The sequence below is a fragment of the Phoca vitulina genome, unplaced genomic scaffold (genome assembly GCF_004348235.1).
Source record: "Phoca vitulina isolate PV1807 unplaced genomic scaffold, GSC_HSeal_1.0 scaffold25, whole genome shotgun sequence".
In the NCBI taxonomy this organism is placed as follows: Eukaryota; Metazoa; Chordata; class Mammalia; order Carnivora; family Phocidae; genus Phoca; species Phoca vitulina.
Window position 1 is genome coordinate 9,091,339 of NW_022589728.1, and position 21,320 is coordinate 9,112,658.

Here is a 21,320-nt window from a genome sequence, read left to right on the forward strand (position 1 = left end):
CACCATAACAAATATCTTTAGTCGTCACGGCCTTTCAGTTATATCAATTACTTTTTTAGAAGTAAGTATTCTGGGAGAGGGTTTTTAACATTTAGGCTTCCAAGTACTCACTTAGCATACAATGACTGGGTAATTTTAAACTCTAATAAGGGTGGAGAATAGATTGGTCTAGCAGGACCAGAGAACTGTGTCAGGCTGGGGGGTGGATGAATATGGCGGCTTGTGGAGGCCATGGCACACCACAGGAGAAGGGCCCCGTGTCATGGAGCAGACAGACCAGGCACCAGGGGAAAGCCTCTGTTGGGCAGGTGTGTGTGTGCGTGCATGCGTGCACATGCATGCACGCATGCACACGGAAGCCAGGCTGGCAAGGTCTGGGAAAGGAGGCGAAGATGTGACAGTCTGAGGAAGAAAGAGGAAGTCCGGACAGTGCGGTAGAGTCAAGTGAGGGGTTCAAGCTGCTTTGGTCTGGACAGCCTTGAACATGTCTACTGGCTGAAGAAAAATAGTCAATGCAGTGTACATGTTTCCATATTCCATGGGACAGGAAAAGAGATGGTGGGAGAGCAGAGCTTCCCAGCAGCCAAGAAAACAAAGGGATACAGTGCAAATAAGGTTTGTGGTCAGGGGACAGACGGTAGATAGGGCATATGTGATAGACCCAATTTCCTCAGTGAACTTGGGGCATTACCTAATGTCTATTATAGATTCTATTAGAATCTCACTATTAACTATTAATAGATTAGTATTAATCATCAGAACATAAAATATTAGATATTTTTTATTATATACTAGGATAAAGGAAAAAATTAATAGATTGATATTAGTCTATTAATAGATTATTAGAGATCCTAGTTCTATGAGAACTATTATCATTGTCATCATTATTAGCTTGAATTTCACAGAACAGAGTGGACAAGGTTGCTTAGACAACAAAAGCCATTTGAGCACTTACATGAACCAGGTATTATGCTGAGAATTTTGTTTGTGCATCATCTCATTTAATACTTACTTAACTTCTCTGAGCCTCATTATCTTCCTCTGTGTATGAGGGATAAGCACAGTACCTACCTTACGGAGTTGTTACGAGCATTAAAAAAGTGCCTATGTGTAAGCGTGCTGGGCAGCAAGCACAGAGTAAGCACTTCCTAGTGTCAGGGGATAGTGTTGCTCCAAGTGAGCTACCTTCCCAATTCACGAGGTCTGAAGCAGGGCCGCCTGGCTACCACTGCATTCCCCACGTAGCTAACCAGCCTGCCGGGGGACACCTGCCACGAGGCTAGAGCACAGGGGTGAGCATGCACAGGGAGAGAAGGGACGGGGTCGGGGGGCTGGCAGTGGTGCAGCCATGATGAGACCCAGCTTCAGAGTCTAGGGATGGGTGAAGGGGGTGACAACCACGAGGAGGCCCAGAGCCATTGCCAGCAGCCGGGGAAAGGATGTATAGGCTCCCCTGCCTGCAGCCCTCTCAGCCCAGCTCCAAGGAAGCAAGAGGTCCTGAAGTTTGGAGTGCCTGGCTTCCTGTGGGCGGACGAGGGACAGTGCAAGCAGGTCGGGGGCGGGGAGGCAACCCCCAAGAGCTCTGGGTTAGATGAGAACACAGGACTCCACTTCCAAATGTTACCACAGCTCAAGCCTCACAAAACTTGCCAAGTACTTGCTGTATGAAGCTATTTGGAGAAGGAAGACCTAGCTTCATGAGCAGGGGAGGAGGGTATCCCAGACTGGAAGTCAAAGCAAGCTGTGTGCTAGGGACTAGAACACAAGCACTAACACAGGACTCTGGGGCACAGAAGAACCACTGAGTCAGGCCTGAAAGGACGCTGTCTAATGAGAGTGGGAAAAGAGAATCCCAAGCTGAAGGACTTGAAGGAGCCAGGGGTATGGTGGGTTCCAGGTAGTGCTTCAGGTAACAACCTATGGTACGGGCTGAACTAAATGATCCTGAAGTGTACTGAAGATGGCTGGCCTCAAAAAGGAGTCCTACGATGGCTGTGATTAACAGCTATGTTACACTCAGAAAAAAACAAAACATGTCTATGCGAATGTCCAGTACCTTTTTAGTATTTTAATTGGGGTGAAAGGAATAAGGTGTGACCTTTCTGGAGATGTGTGACCTGAAGGGGACAGACTGGAGTTTAGGGTACCCTCGGCAGTCAAGTGATTATGCCCATTTGCAGATTTGCCCTCTGGGAAAGCCCAGTGCAGATGTCAGAACATACTACTCTGCAGAACTGAGAGCACAGTGAGTACTTCCCAACCCTGAGTCTCTGGGGTGGTCATGCAAACACCAAGAGTGTGGGTAGGCTGTGTGTCTCTCTTGTCTTCTCAGGCAGGATGGGGGTCTCCCCTATCGTGTCTCCTCTCACTGCCCTGTGTACTATCCCGTCTGTGTGGACCCCCCTCCCTCCTTCTGCATGTCGGCCTCTCTGCCCTCCTCGTATGCGTATATGTGGCTTCCTCTATGGGTGTCTGTGTGTGTGAGCACACACGCATGTGTGTGCACAAGTGTGCCGACTCTATTCTGAATTTCTCCATTGTTCTGCTTTCCCAGCTTGGGGTATATAGATCTCGCTCCTCTCCCCTGGTATGTGTGCCTACTCCTCTCCCCCACCTCGGGTATGTGTGTTTGTGCATCCCTAGGGGTGTGTGTGCGTGTGCGTGTCCTTCTCTGCCCTCTGGGAATCTGTTTCTCTCTCCTACTGAAGGTATGTGTATGTGGTGTCTCCTCTGACTCTGGGGGGTGTCGCTCCTACTCTTTGGAGGCCTGTTGTGTGTCTAGCTCCTTCTGGGCATGAGGGTGCCTCCCCCTCCCCATCCCCATCCCAGCATGAGTGTGCCTAGTGGGAGTGTGCCTCTCACAACCTCCTGAGTATGTGTGTGTGCAAGTGTCTCCCTTCACATCCTGGTATGAGTGTAACTCTCTCTCCCACCTTCCGGAGGTATGTGTGTGTCTTTCCTGCTCCCGCAAGGTGAGTGTCTCTACCACATGCTCCTATGTCTACTGTCCCCCACCTTTCTAGGTGTGTGTGTCTCCCCCCTGCCCCATCCTGGAATCTGTCTCTCTCTCTCTCCCCACCCCTTCCACCTTCTTTCACCTTCTGGATGTGTGCCACTCTCCCCTCATCCAGTTATCGGTGTCCCCCAGGCAGGGGTGAGACAGACACAGAGCTTCTGTCTCTCTCCCCTCTCTGGGTATGAGCTGAATGTGCTGCTCTCTCTCTCTCTCTCTCTTCCTCCCCTGAAGTGCGAACAATAATTCACACATATATACATAGACATAGCATCCCTGGGTGTACAGGTCTCCTCTCCCCACTGTGTGTTCAGCCTGTATGTCTATGAGCCTCTCTCTCTCTGGGCCTCTGGGGGTGTGTGTGTGTGTGTCCGTGTGTCCTCTCCCACCATAAGCATGTCTGTCTGTCCGTCTTTCCTTGGGGTGTGTGTACTTGGCTCCATAGCCCCATTGCAAGGCTTGCTGAGGGCAAGGAAGGGGCTTCTACCTGTCGTGGGGAGGGCTCAGGTTGAGAAGGAAGGGGTCTATGGAGTGGGGTGGGGGGCAGTAGAGATGAAACAAGCCACCTCCTTACCTCCCAAACTTGCTGTCCTGCACTTCACAGTTAACAAGAGACTGGCTCCCACTCTTGAGGGTGACACCCAGGTCTCTTCTTGCTGACCTTTCTATGGGCCCAGTGCTGTCGCCATTCTTCTCCTCGATGCTGTCCTGGGACACCCTCTGGGAGGACTCTCATCACACAGCACCTAGCCACTGCTCCAAGTTTCCTCCAGCTTCCCTCCACCACAGCCAACCCTTGAGTCTGGCCCTGAGGGCAGAGCGCACCTCCCCAGATACTTACTGTGTGCCTGGTTCCAGAGAGAGAAAGAGGGAGGAGGTCGGGCTCAGTCTAGTGAGGAAGCTGGACATGCGCAGGATGGGAGGAGTGCCTGAGAGCAGGGAATGGAATCGGCTGTGCAAGCACAGAGGTGTCACCCCAACCGTGAGACAGGCAGGCTGGGGACATGCTCTGGGACACACCCAGCAACCAAGCTCCAGAGGAGCAGGGAAGGGAAGAGGTGAGGAAGGTGTGAGCTAGGAGGTCACTAGTCCCCAGGAGCTGCATTCTTAAGGACACCGGGGAGGGGATGACCACCGCACCCCAGGCCCTTTGGCTACAAGGAAGGGGCAGTCATGAATGAGGATGAGGCCCGAGGTGGGAGCCAGCTGGCAAAGGGCAACCCATGCGGTGGCTCAGGAGTTCTAAGCACAGTGTGGGCCAGCTGTCCCCAAAGAGGGCACGAGACGGTCCTGCAGAGTGGCTCTCTGGCCTCCTCCCCCACCTTGCCGCCTCTGCCCGGCTGGGCTCCCCCTCCATCAGGGTCTTCTCTGGAAGTGCCCCTCCCAGGTTGTTCCTGGTTTCCTCCTTCTCATCAGTTAGGCCTCGTCACAAAGGTTCCTTTATCAACATGTCCTCTCTGAGCACTGTCTCTAAGGGTCCCTTCTCCCCCAGGCCCCCAACTCTTCATCCTTGTATTCCTTATTTCCTTCATACCACCTGCCACGGGCTGAGAGAATCCTGTCTACCGTCGCCTTCGTTCACTCTGGCTTAGTGTCTGGTCCATGGGAGGCCCTCTGTCAAGTCTTCTCGTGGAGTAAGAGATGTGAGGAAGAGTGTCCTACCACAGACGTGGAGACGTTTGTGTAAAGAGAAACACAGGCGCAGAGGCCCCGGAGGTGGGCAGAGACTGAGGCTTTCTTAGCCCAAGGCTGCCAGGCACAGGTACGGTAGGAGTGGATGCCGGTGCTCAGGAAGGCGTACGCCGAGGGGAGAGGAGGACCCAGGAACCCTAGGAAATGGCCAACTGGGAGAAGAATGGGCCCCATTGAGGGAAGGTGCACAGGAGCTGTTAGAGCAGGAGCAGCAGGGCCAGAAGAGCGGGACAGGAGGGAGCTCTCAGAAGCCCATCAAGCCCTGCAGAAAAGCCCAGTGGGAATAAAATGCAAAGACGCTACTACTGATGGGCTATTGCTGGATGGCACCGATGGGAAGAAAGAGAAGATATGCAGTGGGGGGATGAAGGCAAAGGTCTTCTACAGTATTTTGTTTCTGACAGGGGAATACTGAAGCATCTTTGCAGGTGGACAGGAAGAGATGGGAAATAACCAGGATGGGAGGGGTTAGCAGTAACCCAGTTGGCTCCAGCCAACTGATCCACACCTCCCAAGGCCATGAGGCCCAGCCTCCCCTAGACAGACTCCCTAAGCTCCTCTGAAGCCTTGTCCGACCCACAGGAGGTGGCCCACTATTCTAGAAGAGCAAGAGGTAAAGAGGAGCCAGGCGGGGGGCTGTGGTGGTGGCTCCCATCTTCTTCTGGGAACTGGGCAGGCCACTGGGTGCGAGGGTGGGGGAATGAGGAGGTGAGGGCTGAGAATCAGTGAGGAGAGGACTGAGCAAAGGAACAAAGAAGAGATCCACAGCTAAAAGACTGGCTCTGTATCACTAAAGACCCAACTGTGAATCTGGGGGGGTGGGGGGGTGTCTCATTTGCAACAGCATAAAAATCCTTCAGTGTGGCATTCAAGATCTGATACATCCTGGTCCCAGTCTCCCTTTCCAGCCTCACCTACCATCATTCTGTTCACCCCTGACACCCTAGACTCCAGTTCCAGGTGAGGGCCCAGCATGTGCCACATGCCCAGAACAGTCACCCCTCCCACCTGCTGCTCTAGGACCACCTCCTCTGCGGAGGGAATAACCTACTGCTATCAAACTACTTCCTCTGTATGTCCCCTCTGTTTCATGTCTCTAAAATGGACGTACTAGACCCACATCAGAAGTTCCAACTGAATATAGACAAGGTGGCTTTGTGCCCAGGGACCTGAAGGAATGGAAGGGCCGTTAATAAAACTACTAAAGTCTGAACTGCTGGTTTTAGGGACGTTGAGAGTTTGAGATGCCAGCCTTCCATCCAGGCAACCATGTCAAAAGAGGCCCTTGAAAATGTACGTCTAGAACTCGCCGGTGAGGAAGGGACTAGCAGTGATAAGGAACAGAGTCACGTGCACGGCAGTGGACCACTGCTTCAGATCTGGATTATAGTAACATTTCGGTAACTCTTGTCTCACACCCATGGGCTCAATTTACTCTGGATTCTGAGTCGACTTCACTTTCGTAACTCATCCTTCCCTGCTCAAAAAGCTACAGTGCCTTCCACAGCACAGTGTGCAAACTCCTTGGGCTGGCAATCAAGGCTGCTCAGAGTCAGGCCTCAGCATACCTTTCTAGTTTCACCTTGTGCTCCCCCCAACAAACCCTCCTTTCCTGTCAGACTGGTATTCCTGGTGGCCCAGGACAATAAGCACATTTCTGCCTCCTCACCTCTGCTGAAACCATTCATTTCACCTAAGGCCCTCCCTTCTTTCTGCCCATTCTTAACTCACACCTGTTCAAAGCCCACCTCAAGTTCACCTCTCCCGCCCTGGAATACCTGTCATTTTTACTGTCAGTACCATTCGTTTCGCATTTTAAGATATGCTGCTTTGTGTTCTCTTTCATACATCAACCTAACATCCACAAGGCATAAAAGAAAGACAAGGAAAAGGTAGAAGGCAAATACAAGTACCCTACAAGGGGCGGGAAGTACTCTTCTTACTTCCGGCTCGCATTTGGAGAATAAAGAAACTTCAAAAAGAAGATGGTCTGTAATGGGACTTATTGGACAGGTTAAGATGCGGACAGGTATGAGAGAAAAGCTTTGCAGGGACTGGCCAAAGTAAAACACATGCACAGTCAAATGTGGGGTATGTCTCTAAATCCCCTAAATCTGTGGAGGTTAAGTACACAAATAACAAAATAGGGATCTGGAACTTAACTTGGAATTTTGGAGAACTTGGGATGATACCATATACTGCATTAAATTCTTTCAGTTCTCCTGAGTGCTAAGATCATCAGTGACATTTCTATCTCGGAAGCCTAATATATGAAATTAACTAAACACTATTTGCAATAGTCACAATAAAGAATTACATTGTTTATTGAATGAAAACCATCCAAAAATTCAAAAAGAGACACTTATTCTGAGAGGGGATGGTTTTGCTGTAAATGTGTTTTGAAGCAAAAACTGACAAAACTACACTTAGTGAGATCATTAAATCCTATAAAACAAAGTTTAGGTTTATACTTTTAAAAATCTCCTTAAATTTAGCAAACTTATACTTTCCCCTCAATTCCTAATCCATGGCTTACATATAAGTAGACAGGGATGCCTGGGTGGCTCAGTTGGATGAGCTCTCTGCCTTCAGCTCAGGTCATGATCCCGGAGTCCTGGGACTGAGTCGCCCATCGCATCGGGCTCCCTGCTCAGCAGGAAGTCCGCTTCTCCCTCCCTCTGCCTCTGCCTGCTGATCCCCCTGCTGGTGCTCTCTCTCTCTCTGACAGATAAATAAAATCTTAAAAAAAAGATAAATAGACACGTAGCACGTCCTAACTTGAGTCAGTAACTTTATGACTGAAAATTTTATTTTTACAAATTGTTTTTCTTTTTAAATAAATACATAAATTCTAATCTGGATGTAATTTAGGCTTACGCTAGCAAATTAACGTATCAATAACTAGCTTACACGGCCCGCCCATTCTAAAGACTTACTTATTTTCCAAAGTCACAGAATTCCAGTTTCTGAAATCATGACTGCTCCTTGAATACACATGCCTGCACTTCCTATCTCACAAGACTGTGGTAAGAATGAAATGAGAGAATATAGGTAAGAGCAAGGACTGCTATCCAACCAAAGTCCTTTATAACGGACGCATGGCATTAATACACAAAATATTTTGGGTGATATAATTTAAAAGTCATGTTGGCTAAATGATTCGGGGAATAATTTAACCAATCCATTTAAGTTTCTTTTTCTTTTAAACAGAAACAGTCTCTTTTTTGTGCTCATTTTGGTTTTGCTTTTACTGGGAAGAACTTTTCACTAAAACTTGGCTAAAATAAAAAAAAATCTAATAGCTCTCATCTTGGATAAAAACCTCTGCTTTCTTATTTGATCAGTTTCAAGCTCTCTGAAAAATACTAGTACAATTCCACCTTATGCTAGTGAAGGAATTGATGAAATAGATAAAGGTGTTTACCTTTAAAAATGCCCAAATTTCATTTTTTGGCAGCTGGATACCATCTTTCAGAACTGTAACTTCAGAAGTCTAGCTTTAGTACAGCCCTTAAACACAGAAACAGGGCATACGAAAAGATCTTTAAAATGTATGGTAATGTGTGTGCTTCTTTTTCAGAAGTGGTTTTGGACGGCACAACTTGACACAAAGCACGGAAAGGAGTGCGTGCGGTACCGAGGCTCTGCCATACACAGGGTGGCAGCACTGAGAACGAAACCCAGACTGCCGGCAGAACGCCTGAATGGCCAAGGCAGCCTCACAAGTGTGCCTGGAATCTGATTAGGAAAACACTTCTTAGACACACGGGGATTTTGGTTTTAATTAAGAAATTCCTTTTAATTCTGGCAGAGGTATCCTGCATTTTAGAAAAGCTCTTATGAGTCAGCCTCTGAATGTGATCAATTGCATTTTTCTCAAAACAAACCGCTTTCTCTTCCTCTTCCTGCACTGATAAAAGGTAAACTGAGTAGGATTAAACTTAAGCACCACATCATACTCAGTGTTTAAGTAGAGCAACTGTATCTCAAGTGTGAGTGTATATACAAACACACACACATACACACACACATATTTTGTTGTTATTGTTTTGTGGGTTTTTTTCCCCCAATTTATTTAAACCAAAAACAAAAACAGTTCACCTATTTCTCCCACCCTCACCCCATCCTCTGCCTCTGGCAACTACCAATCTGTTCTCTGTATGTATGAGCTTGGTTTTATTTTTAATATATTTAAATTAATTTAACATATAAGAAAGATCATACCGTATTTGTCTTTCTGTCTTATTTCACTTAGCATAATACCATCAAAGTCCATCCACATTGTCAACAAATGGTGAAATTTCATTTTTTATGGCTGAATAATATTCCATTATATATAATATATATTACATATAACACAAAATTTTATAATACTTTATAATACATATTTTATATAATATTATATATAAATGCCACATTTTATCCATGCATCCATCCATGGGCGCTTAAGTTGTTCCCATATCCTGGTTATTGTAAATAATGCTGCGATGAATATGGGAGTGCACATATCCTTTCAAAGTTAGTGTTTTCATTTCCTTTGGATAAATACCCAGAAGTGAAACAGCTGGATCATATGGTAGTTCTACTTTTAAATTTTTGAGGAACCTCCACACTATTTTCCACAGTGACTGTACCAATTTACATTTGCACCAACAGTGCACAGGGTTCTCTTTTCTCCACACCCTTGCCAATACTTGTTATTTCTAGGCTTTTTGAAATAGCCACCCTAACAGGTGTGAGGTGATTATCTCATGGTAGTTTTGATTTGCATTTCTCTGTTGATGAATGATGGTGAGCATCTTTTCATGTGTCTGTTCGCGATCTGTATGGAAAAATGTCTATTCAGATCCTCTACCCATTTTTTACTTGAATTGTTTGTTTTTTTGCAATTGAGTTGTAGGAGTTTATATATTTTGGACATTAGTCCCTTACCAGATAAATGATTTGCAAATATTTCCTCCCATTCAGTAGGTCGTTTTTTCATTTTGTTGATGGTTTTCTTGCTATGCACAAGCTCTTTAGTTTGATGTAGTCCCACTTATTTTTTTGTGGCTTTTGGTGTCAGATTTTAAAAATCATCACCAAATACCTTTGTCAAGGAACTTACTGCCTATGTTTTCTTCTAGGAGTTTTGTGGTTTCAGGTCTTATATTCAATTCTTTAAACCATTTTTAGTTAATCTTTGTGTGGTAGAAGGTAGTGGTCCAGTTTCACTCTTTTGCACGTGGCTGCCCAATTTTCCTAGTACCATTTATTGAAGAGAGTGTGTTTTCCTCACTGTACATTCTTGACTCCTCTGTCATAAATTAATTGGCTATATATGTGTGGGTTTATTTCTGGGCTCTCTATTCTGTTCCACTGATCTATGTGTCTGTTTTTATGCCAACATCATACTGTTTTGATTACTATAGCTTTGTAAGATAGCTTGAAATCAGGGAATGTGATGCCTCCAGCTTTGCTCTTCTCAACACTGTTTCAGGTATCTGGTGTCTTCTGTGGTTCCACCCAAATTTTGGGATTGTTTGTTCCATTTCTGTGAGAAATGCCATTGGAATTTTGATAGGGACTGCACTGAATATTTAGATTGCTTTGGGCAGTACGGACATTTGAATGATATTAATTTTTCTAATCCATGAGCATTGGAATATCTTTCTATTTATTTGTATCTTCTTCAATTTCTTTCATGTTTTCTAGTTTTCAAAATATAGGTCTTTCACCTCCTTGGTTAAATTTATTCCTAGGTATTCTTTTTGATACAACTGTAAATGGCAATTTTTTTTTCTCTTTTTGATAGTTCATTATTAGCATATAGAAATGCAACAGATTTCTGTATATTGATTGATTATTAGCATATAGAAATGCAACAGATTTCTGTATCATGTAACTTCATGAATTTGGTTATTAAATTTAACAGTTTTTTTATGGAGTCTTTAGGATTTCCATATTTATAATATCACATCATCTGCACATAGTGGACAGTTTCACTTCTTCCTTTCCAATTTAGATGCCTTTTATTTCTTTTTCTTGCCTAATTTCTCTGGCTAAAACTTCCAATACTATGTTGCATAAAAGCAGCAAGAACAGGCATCCTTGTCTTGTTCCTGATCCTAGAGGAAAAGTTTTCAGCTTTTCACCATTGAGTATGATGTTAGCTGTGGGCTTGTCCTATATGGCTTTTATTATGCTGAAGCATGGTACCTCTATACCCACTTCACTGAGAGTTTTTATCATAAATGGATATTGAATTTTTTCAAATGCTTTTTCTGCATCTACTGAGATGATCATATGACTTCTATCCTTAATATTGTTAATGTGGTTATTATTTTGACTGATTTGTGGATACTGAGCCATTCTTACATCCCTGGAATAAATCCCACTTGATCATGGTATGTGATTCTTTTAATGTATTATTGAATTCAGTTTGCTAACATTTTGCTGGGATTTTTATGTTATGTTCATCAAGGATATTAACCTGTAATTTTCTTTTCTGTGGCATCCTATTTGGTTTTGGTATCAGGGCTGGCTTCATAAAGTGAGTTCGAAGAATTCCCTCCTCTTCTATTTTTTGGAAGAGTTCGAGAAAGATTAGTATTAATTCTTCTTCGAATGTTTAGTAGAATTCACCAGTGGAGCCATCTGGTCCTAGACTTTCATTTGCTGGAAAATTTTTGATTAGTGACTCAATCCCCTTACAAGTAATCGGTCTGTTAGTAATGGGTCTGTTCAGATTTTCTATTTCATCATGAATCAGTTTTGGTAGATTGTATGTTTCTAGGGATTTATCTGTTTTTTTTTTTTTTTTTCTCAGTTATCCAATTTGTTGGTGTATAATTGTTCATAGTAGTCTCTCATGATCCTTTGTACTTCTGTGGTATCACTTTTAACATCTCCTTTTTTCACTTCCGATTCTATCTGAGTCCTCTCTTTTTTACCTGGTGAGTCTAGCTAATGGTTTGTCAATTTTATCTTTTCAAAGAATCAGCTCTTAGTTTCCTTGATCTTTCCTATTGTCTTTTTTAGTCTCTTTAAACTCTATTTCACTTATTTCTGCTTTAATATATGTTATTTCCTTCCTTCTACTAACTCTGGGCTTCATTTGTTCTTTTTCTAGCTCCTTGAGGTGTAAAGTTAGGTTGTTCACTTGAACAAGAAGATATAGCATTTGTAAATATTTATGCACCCAAAATAGGAGCACCTAAATATATAAAACAAATATTAACAGACATAAAGGAAGAAATAAACAGCAATACAACAACAAGGGACTTTAATATCTCACTAACATCAATGGAGAGATGATCCAGACAGAAAACCAGTAAGTTAACATTGGCCTTAAATGATACATTAGACCAGACTTAACAGACATTTACAGAACATTCCACCAAAAGCAACAGAATACACGTTCTTCTCACGTGCACATGGAACATTTTCCAAGATAGATCATACGCTAGACCACAAAAAAAAGTCTTAAGAGGATTAAAATCATATCAGGCATCTTTTCCAACCACACTGGCATGAAATTAAAAATTAATTACATGAGGACAACTGGAAAATTCACAAACATGTGGAGATTAAGCAACATGCTACTGAATAACCAACTGGTCAAAGAAGAAATCAAAAGAGAAATAAAAGAGACAAATGAAAATGGAACTGGAACCTACCAAAGTTTATGGGATGCAGCAAAAGCAGTTCTAAGAGGGAAGTTCATAGCGATAGATGCCTACCTCAAGAAACAAGAGAAGCCTAGTGCATATTTAAAAAGATTACCCGAGCTATGATTAAAAGTGCTTCAAGGTAGAAACTTCTTTTAAGAAGAATATGATCTTGGGAACAAAACTGCTATTATTAAACACAAGCAGCTAAAGTTTTAAAGTAATTTTCTTAATTGTAACGTCCAAAAAAGAGAGACTTTTAAGGAAAACATCTGTAATGCTACTTAAAATGAACTAAAATACCCCTAAGAGTCTTAAATGCTTAATGATTAAAAATTTCAAATGCAGTGGATATGCAAGTGACGTAGATAAAAACAGTTCTAACCCATTTGTCACCACTCTTCCTTCAAAAATAACTATAATAATTGAATATTATAATTCTCTAAGTAATTTTGTGCCTGTATTTGAAAAACATATTCTCATTGATTGTGTCAAAAGATACTCTGTTTATGAACTTCTACAAACTGTCAGATAATTATATGTATTCACTTTGTTTACTAACTTCTAGGCATATAAAAATAAATTTAGGTACAGAAACAGCTTTCAATTAAAATTCCCTAATTTCAGTAGCACATCAAGTTATCCAAATATTTAAAACCTTCATTCTATGTCTAATTAAATGTTACATGATCCTTTCATTTTGATTTACGATTATATATTTTACATGTATTACCTTTTAAAATGTACTGTATGCTAAATTATTTCTAAGGAATATTTGCCTTATACTTTTTCCTTGAAAAGAAACTAAAGCAAATTACCTTAAAAGCTAAGCCTCATACATATACTTTACACAGGGCATAGTTAAATCAGTTATTTGTTTATATGACAGGAGCTCTGAGGATGCTCAAATTTTATGAAGCATTAAAAGAAAAGCATAAAATATCACCAACTGCTGTTAGAAGAGTGCCCTGTATTTGTAGGCATTTTCCTTCTTTGAAACATTTTACACTCTTCCAAATAAGAACTACTAGAGCTGCTTCCACCACTCTTGGTATAATTTACCTATTTTCTTATATGTCTAATTCTATTTTAGAGCTGAAACTCTAAGCATCTGAATAGTGATTTGCAAATAAAATACTACTAATATTAGAAAAGTAACATAACCAAGGTTGAAATTTTATCCAAGTAAATGACCTCAGACAATAACAAATTAGAAAAACACATGAAAAACATTTTCTCAGACTTACTTAGAAAATAAGTTTAGAAATACAAGGAAAGCAAATACATGTTTGAGATGTAGTTTCTAATCAGATATACTGGTCATATTAATATTTAAGGTTATAATAGATCTTATTCAGCTATATAAAGACACAACTCTCTCATAAACTGCAAATTTAGAACAAATTCAATTTTAAAGTAAGGTAGCTAATTTCTCTTCTTTGGAACAGAATAGTTATAGAAATTATATTTAGGAAATACAAAAAGCTTAAGAAAGGTAATATATTCTTAAATAAAACCCTATTTTCATTTCATTTGCTAAAGTTGATTAAAATAAACAACAACCCTCTTATTCTAACTTTTTTAGGGTATGATGAAAAGTGATGTGGGCGCTACATAATTCCAGCTTTAAGACAATACAAGAAAATAAAATCAAATTACTTAGAAAATGTAGCAGACTAAAGTTCAGCTGGTGTTATTTTTAACCTGAACGTTTGAACTACCTTAATCTTTTAGGTTCAGTTTCTTAAAATTCTCCTGATGGAGAACGATTCAATCAACTTTTTACTAATACACCTTCAAGTGAACAAAACTGATTAAAACATTTTCTCAGCTTGCCTTTCAGCCAAAGGAGCTAAATCCCTCATTCTCTGATTGATTTCTAGTTTAACAGTCTCCAAAAATGTATCTCAAAATTAAAGGTTCTAATGTCTAACTATGATTAAAATGACAGAAATTTTTTAAAAAACTGATGGCTGCCTTTTAGCTGTAGCATTTAATCTGAGAATTAATATTCCCATATTCAGAAACCAAAAGATAGGCTATCATAAGTAATCAATATGCACATGTGCAATTTCAATATTGGTTTGAGACAATAATTCAAATATTTGATAACTGTAAGTCTAAAATGAGCCTCTCATTCTCAAAAAAGGTAGAGTTCAAGACTCTGCAAGGGCAGATCATTATTCACAATCCGTAGAGGATTCAGGTGCCCTTTAGGAAAAGATGCCTACTCTACCCTCAAAAAATTTTCTCATACTAAAGGAAACTTCTACACCGGAACATAACACTATAAGAAGTCTAGATCTTCCTTCAGAAAATCAATTGCTCATTAATAAATAGGAAAGAAAATTTTCCTTTAACTGTCAGCATACACCTAAAAACAATCCAGAAATTAAGAACTTTGTTGACTGTTCTTATCTTTACCTTGTAAAAGCTTTTTAAATGTTATTAAGTATGTAGGAAATGATATAAATTACCATTAAAAAGCCCACAAGTACCTTGTTCTTAGACTAAGTTTTTAAAATCTATTTCATTAATCTAACAGAAAGCTTTAAACTTTCTGATGAAGAATGGAAAAAATAATTTTCAATATTTTCTAAGATTTTTCAGAACACTTCACTTAGGTACACATTTAAAATAATCTTTAAAATCTTTTTAAAATAGGAAAAAATCATTTTTCCTTACTTAAAAATAAAGAATTGAAAATAACCACTACAAATTATTCTTAGAATTTAGTTTAATTCAAATCTAAGAAGATCTGGAAGAAAGGCTTTGGGAGAATCTATTTTTAAAAGGTTATTATAAAGTCAGCAATTTGTATTGGAAATACTCTCTTATAGATTCCCCCAATTCTCTCTCCCCTTTTGGGGGGGGTAGATTTATTATTTTTGCTTTGTAGGTAGTTATTCTTTACTCACAAAGACATTTTTAAATTTACCGTGATTTTTATTTTATTCTGAAATTCTCATCTCCCTACTTCTTTCCTATCAATTTTGGACAGTTTAGTCCATTCTTATATTCCCTTTACACACTTTCATTATTTAAACTCTTATTTTTAAAAGGCATCAAAAAAACTTTCTAACACCTTCATAGTTCTAGGTTTTCTGTTTTTAGATTAGGAAAAAAATTTCACTTTAAAAAAAAAATGCAAGGAAATATTTCAAGAAAATTGCTTATCCTATTAACCTAGGACCTAATTGCCTAAATTCACTCACTTTACATATGCACACACATTTCTTAGGTAGTCATCTCAAATTCCCAACACACACTGTGGTTAGTTTTAATACCATGATCCTGCAGTAACTCTGTTTACAAGACATCCAGGGACTTTTAAACACTAACAATCTTAATGCAGTATCACACCACTTCATTTTTTTAAAATGAGAATTTATTTGTTTTATAAAAATGGATTTCTGTTTTCTGATAAGCATTAATAAAAAAAAAAAAAAAGCAAAAGCCTTAACACCCTAAGGACAACAAACAACAATACATACAGAAAACAAAAATACCAAACATACAGAAAACAAAAATACCAAACCACCCTTGATAGTTCCCCAGCATCCTATACTTGTCAATACCACTCTGGAAAGAGGAGGCAGGGACAGGTGTACAAACTGAGTAGAATGCAAACCACCGGACAGCAGGCCAAGCGATTTAAAAGTAAAGATCAACTTCTGCCTCTGTTATAATTTCTAGAAGGCTTTCATACATGTATATTTCTTATAACATCAAATGTTAATAACTATACACTAATACTTTTATAAAATATTATGACCTAAACATTTTCATTTAATTTCTCTTAATTAAGCTTGAAAATTAAATTTGCTAATGAAATATAAAAGTTGTCCTGTTATAAATGAAAAGCAGTAACAGAGTGGATGTCAGGTTCAGGCATTTCAAAAAAAATTGGGCGCTGGAATAAATGCAAAAAGTAAAAATTAGCTACCTCCAAAGTGATCTTATCATAAAATGGAAAAGAATTCCCACACATGAATCCTAAAATCACAGTTAACTTTACAGTTTATCAATCTGATGTACCCTGCCCTCACATTTAACTTATTTGTAAATACTTTCACAAGGCTACCTAAACACTTACTAATTAGTTAAATATGCTGACTACATTAATTCCTGTTAAAATTAAAGAAATTAAAGGTCCACTTTTGTTTTTTCACAGTAGCTGATATATATTCAAAGTATTTGATGTTTCAGGAAAGGTGTTTATCTGGTTCTTAAAACATTTAAAACATGGCTCAAGGGACAATTTATAGCCCTTTTACCTTTAACATATTCACTATCTTGGATTTTGTTGAACACCTTCAGTTGTTTTTTCCTTCTTCTGAAACTCTTCCCTTACTCAAATAACTAAAGAATCTAAGATGTTATCAACACAAAGAGAAAAAATTTATATTTATTCCCTACACATTTGGAAACACATCAAAAAGAACGAGTATTCCAGGCAGTGTAAGTAAACTCATTCAGCAAAACTTCTTTTTTTCTTGGGTTTGTGTGTGTGTGTATATAAATGTGTGTGTAACAGGTAATTTTTTGTATATCTTAATTTTCCAAAGAACAGAATTCTAAATAAAAAATATTAAAACATTCCTAGAATGAACCAATATTTTGATTACACAGCTCAAGGGGCAAATGATTATTGAAACAAAACTTAAAAGATGGCTATAGATACATCTTTCAGTTATTTGGCTTTTCAAATATCAAAGACAGGAGCATTACATTTCATTTAGCAAACAACAATTTAATCCTTAGAAAGGAAAATTTCCAGAATACCAACCAAAATGTGTATAACAACAATCAGGATTATGTTAAAAATGAAGGGAAAAAAACCCCACCTTTGTAGGATATTAAAATACAAAGAGTACCCTTAAAAATTTTAAACTATATTGATAAAAGTAAATTCACTAATTTATTTAGCTGTAAGATGTCTGTTTATTAAAATATTTTGGTTATAATAAACATACAGATATGGAATTTTTTCAGTACTAGCCCATATCTATAAATTATCTTCCACAACAGCTAAACTCCTTATAGAACTTCGAACAGCAGAATTAGGCATATAAATTTCAAGTAAGAATCTCAATGTAGGAGGTTTCTTAACTCTAACTGAAATAAAGATTTTGAGTATACAATATCCTTGGATTATTTATCTATAAATTATCTTCCACAACAGCTAAACTCCTTATAGAATTTCGAATAGCAGAATTAGGCATATAAATTTCAAGTAAGAATCTCAAAGTAGGAGGTTTCTCTAACTCTAACTGAAATAAAGATTTTGAGTACACAATATCCTTGGATTATTTCTGTAAATTGGTATAATTTAGTAGTAGCTTCAGAAAAAGTATGTTCAACAGATATTATATCTGAGACACTTAAAAAGCTCAATACAACCAATTCAAGTTAGATATTATGCTGTGCCCTATCTAAATAAGACTCTAAGGAATTAAAGATTTTATACTTTGTGCACTCTCAGTGCAATTTCTTATTCAGATAAGCAGCTAGTTGTGTAAAACCCAAATACATAGAAACTTTTATACCACCCTTTGTGAGAGAGGAAAAAAATCACAACACCAGCACTTTTATTTAGGTTGACAATAAACTAATCATAACTTGAAGTGTCCAAACAAACTGAGTAACTCAATGGTCTACTGTAACTGGAAGAAATATTTTTCCTTCACTTTTACAGAAACTGAATTTATTTGATATTAGTATGTAGTCTGTCAAAGTGGCAATTATTCAAGATCTAAAAGTCTCATTTATTTTAAACACAGAGCCTAATTCTGACTACTTATAGGTAATGTAACTTTCTTCAGCCAAAATACAATAAAAATGTAAAAGAAATTTCAAAGGTTGTATAAATATTAATGGCATTCTGACACCCCTGGACAGATGATTATTTGGGGGAAGGGAAGTTTCTCTTTCCCATTGATAGTTTAATCACTTCCCAATCAGTTTTGATTTAACAGTGGTTCATGGGAATAATTTTTAATGAGTTCTTAGAAAGGTGTAATTGCTTCCAAAATCAGAAACCACAAGATGATGTACTCAAACACTACACCGATGTAATGCTGTTAGGGAGGTATTTACAGAAAGGTGCAGATAGGAGCTCAGTTGTGAACACATGTTAACATACAATGGGCTTCAAAACAATAATCTGTTTGTACAGTATGGAAAGTAAAAATATTCTGTATAAGATGTGTAAAAATCCAGCTCTAATTTTAATCTATTTCTGTAACTCATAAAAAACAAAGGAAAATAGGCATTTATTGCAAAACTCCATATACCTGTGGAAAATGGAGCACAAGTAAATTCTATTTGAGATGAACCTTAATCTCAAATAGAATTCAGCTAACAACTGACATATTTTAAATTTTGAAAATATTGTGAAAATGTCAACCATCAGAGTCAACAGTAGTATATGATCAGTAAACATTTCCTGTTAAATAACACAAATAAATTCAACTTAAAAGATGCAAACTGATAGGTCTCAGGATTTTAAAACCTTTTAATTTCAAAGTAGCAGAGTTACAGCACATGTATAGGATGGGGTTTAAAAATGGGTATACGTAAACTTTTCCATGGTGTTGGTGTATGTGCTTTTTTTTCCCCTTAAAGAAATGCTTACTGCTTACAGTGTAAAAGAATCTCCACCACTCTGTCTGCAGTTTTCAACCAGAAGTCCTCAATGTACCTTCAGCCAAATTGAATATTAGGTATTTTACAGCTTTTACAAAATGGCTGTAAAATCACATTATGGGCATACACAGCTCTTTGATCTTGCTGCACAGAATTCATAACTGTTCAATAATGCTATACCATTACACCACACACCTTAAACTATTTCCATTTTTCCACAAATCCTTCCAAAATCAGCTTCCAAAGCAAAGAAATGTAACATGAAAAGTTCCTGGGAGGCTTGTTACACAAAAGAACAGCTTGGATACAAACTAATCTACACAATATCCATCTTCTGTTGAGCCTGTTTATCCCTCCTTTCCCTCTATCCCTCCTAAAGGTGGGTGCACTTGAGTAATGGAAAGAGAAGGCTCTTCCACCACCACACCCTCCCAGCACCTCTGCCTTTGGTCCTCAGACAGTGATTCTGTGCAGGTGATGAAAATCATAAGAAAAGAGAAGCTGTCCCTTTAAAATGCCCTGCTCTGTCCCACATCCCACGTGGAACCAACATCAGCAGCACTTTCCCATTAACTTCAATGTGATGCAAGAGGCACCATCCTTTTATATACGTAAAACCAGAAAACTTCAGCTTAATATTCTTTACTGAGGACGAACAGGTGAAGCAAACGGGTCAGGAAGGGAGAAACCAAGCAACTCCCACCCCTCCCCAAAAGGTGCTCCAGTCCTGCACTCCAGTCTCTCTGTGCAACATCACCTCTCTACCCCTCCTCTGTAGAGCCCAGTTTAAAGAAAGGAGGGAGCCACTAACAAAACCTGAAACATAAATGCGACGAAAATGCAATCTAAAGCCGGAAAGGTTTATTCTTCCAATCACACATATTAACTCTATTAAGAAAATGGCATCACTTTTTTTTCCACCAAAAAAAAAAAAACCCACCCCGCAAAGATCATTAAAAGAGTTATAAAATAGCAAATATAGTGTTTATCTTATCTCAGATCAGTCCACATTACCAATAAGTTTAGCAGTTTCTGCACTACCACCTCCCCCCTCCCTCCCCCTCCTTCTCTTGCATCGGATTTTCACGTTTTCTCATTGTCGGTTGAGTTATAAAAGGCTTTTGCCCTTCGAAAGTTTTAAAAAATAAATAAATATTAACTCCTTGGTCCCTGCAAAGTCAAAATGGACTTCAGGGGAAAGGCGGTTCATACTTTTACCTTTAGCGAGAAAAGGGGGAGCATCCCGGATTTTTAGGGATTTTTTGCGATTTTTAAAAAATTTTTATTTGGTTATATGCCTGAGTTCTCCCTCCATTTTGGTTGTTTATGATACTGACAACAAGCTGTCCCTGCTCTGTGCAGATCTCCTGCTTTCATTTAGCACCCCCTCCCCCTACCCCCCCTCGCAGCCACACATCCAGGGCTCACACCTCCCCGCAGACCCCGCACCCCGACCCCGACTCGCCCACCTGAGGAAAGGGCAAAAACAAATTCATTCTCCAAAAAAGAAAAACCTCTTTTGAAAAAGGGGCAAAGTTACCCCAAGTCACTCAAAGTGCCCCCCAAATATTGCCGACTGCGGGTTTCCGCCAGGCCCTTTGGGAAGCGACCTTCCCCCGGGATGTTTTGGTGGAAAATGCGGAGAGTTTACTCTCAAAACTGAATTTATATTAATTTTTCCCTTATTTTTCGGGTCTCTAATGTCTTCCGCTCTCGCTGCTGCCGCTGCCGCTGTCACAATATTCACAGCACCAGAGAGGAGGAGGAGGAGGAGGAGGAAAACTTTTCAAACTTTCCAGACCCTGAATAAAGGGTTTTTTTTTTTTCCCACCGACCTCACCTTTGGGTCTCCAGCCGCATCGCCCCCTGCCCTGTCAGAAGCGACTTCGGGAATCCTCACACCCCCGCTTAATTATTTTATTTTATTTTTTATTATTATTTTTCTCTCTGGGGTCCTGAGCTGGGGCTGAGAGTAGCACAAACTTTTCCTCCTGCTGCCGCCGCTGCTGCTCCTCTGCCCCCTCGGCTAGTCCCATAATTTAAATAACCCTGATATTTCTCCCGCTAAACGCCTCTCCGCCGCCCCGGACCCCGGGAGAACTCACCGCGGGGCTTTAACATCCTCCCTCCGGCCCGTCCGCCGCCTTTACACCGCCCGCGGAATTTCTAATAATTTTTTTCTCATATTTCGGGCTGGACGCGGCGGGCCTGGAAATTGTTTCCTTACGCCTCTTTCCAGCAGCCATTGTAGTGTATGCGCTGCCCCTGCAGCCCAACTTGCAGCTGCCGCTGCCGCCGCCGCCGCCGCCGCCGACGTC

General features: G+C 40.0%; 1 protein-coding gene across 2 annotated transcripts in view; it reads right to left on the reverse strand.

The window, feature by feature from the left end:
* PLAG1 (PLAG1 zinc finger) overlaps window positions 1–21,213 on the reverse strand; it is a 47,349-nt gene extending 26,136 nt beyond the window's left edge. For both annotated transcript variants that reach the window (XM_032421809.1, XM_032421808.1), the window contains exon 1: window positions 21,108–21,213. The gene's annotated coding sequence lies outside the window, so the exon portion shown is untranslated. The remainder of the gene's footprint in view (window positions 1–21,107) is intronic.
* Between the last annotated feature and the right edge of the window lie 107 nt (window positions 21,214–21,320).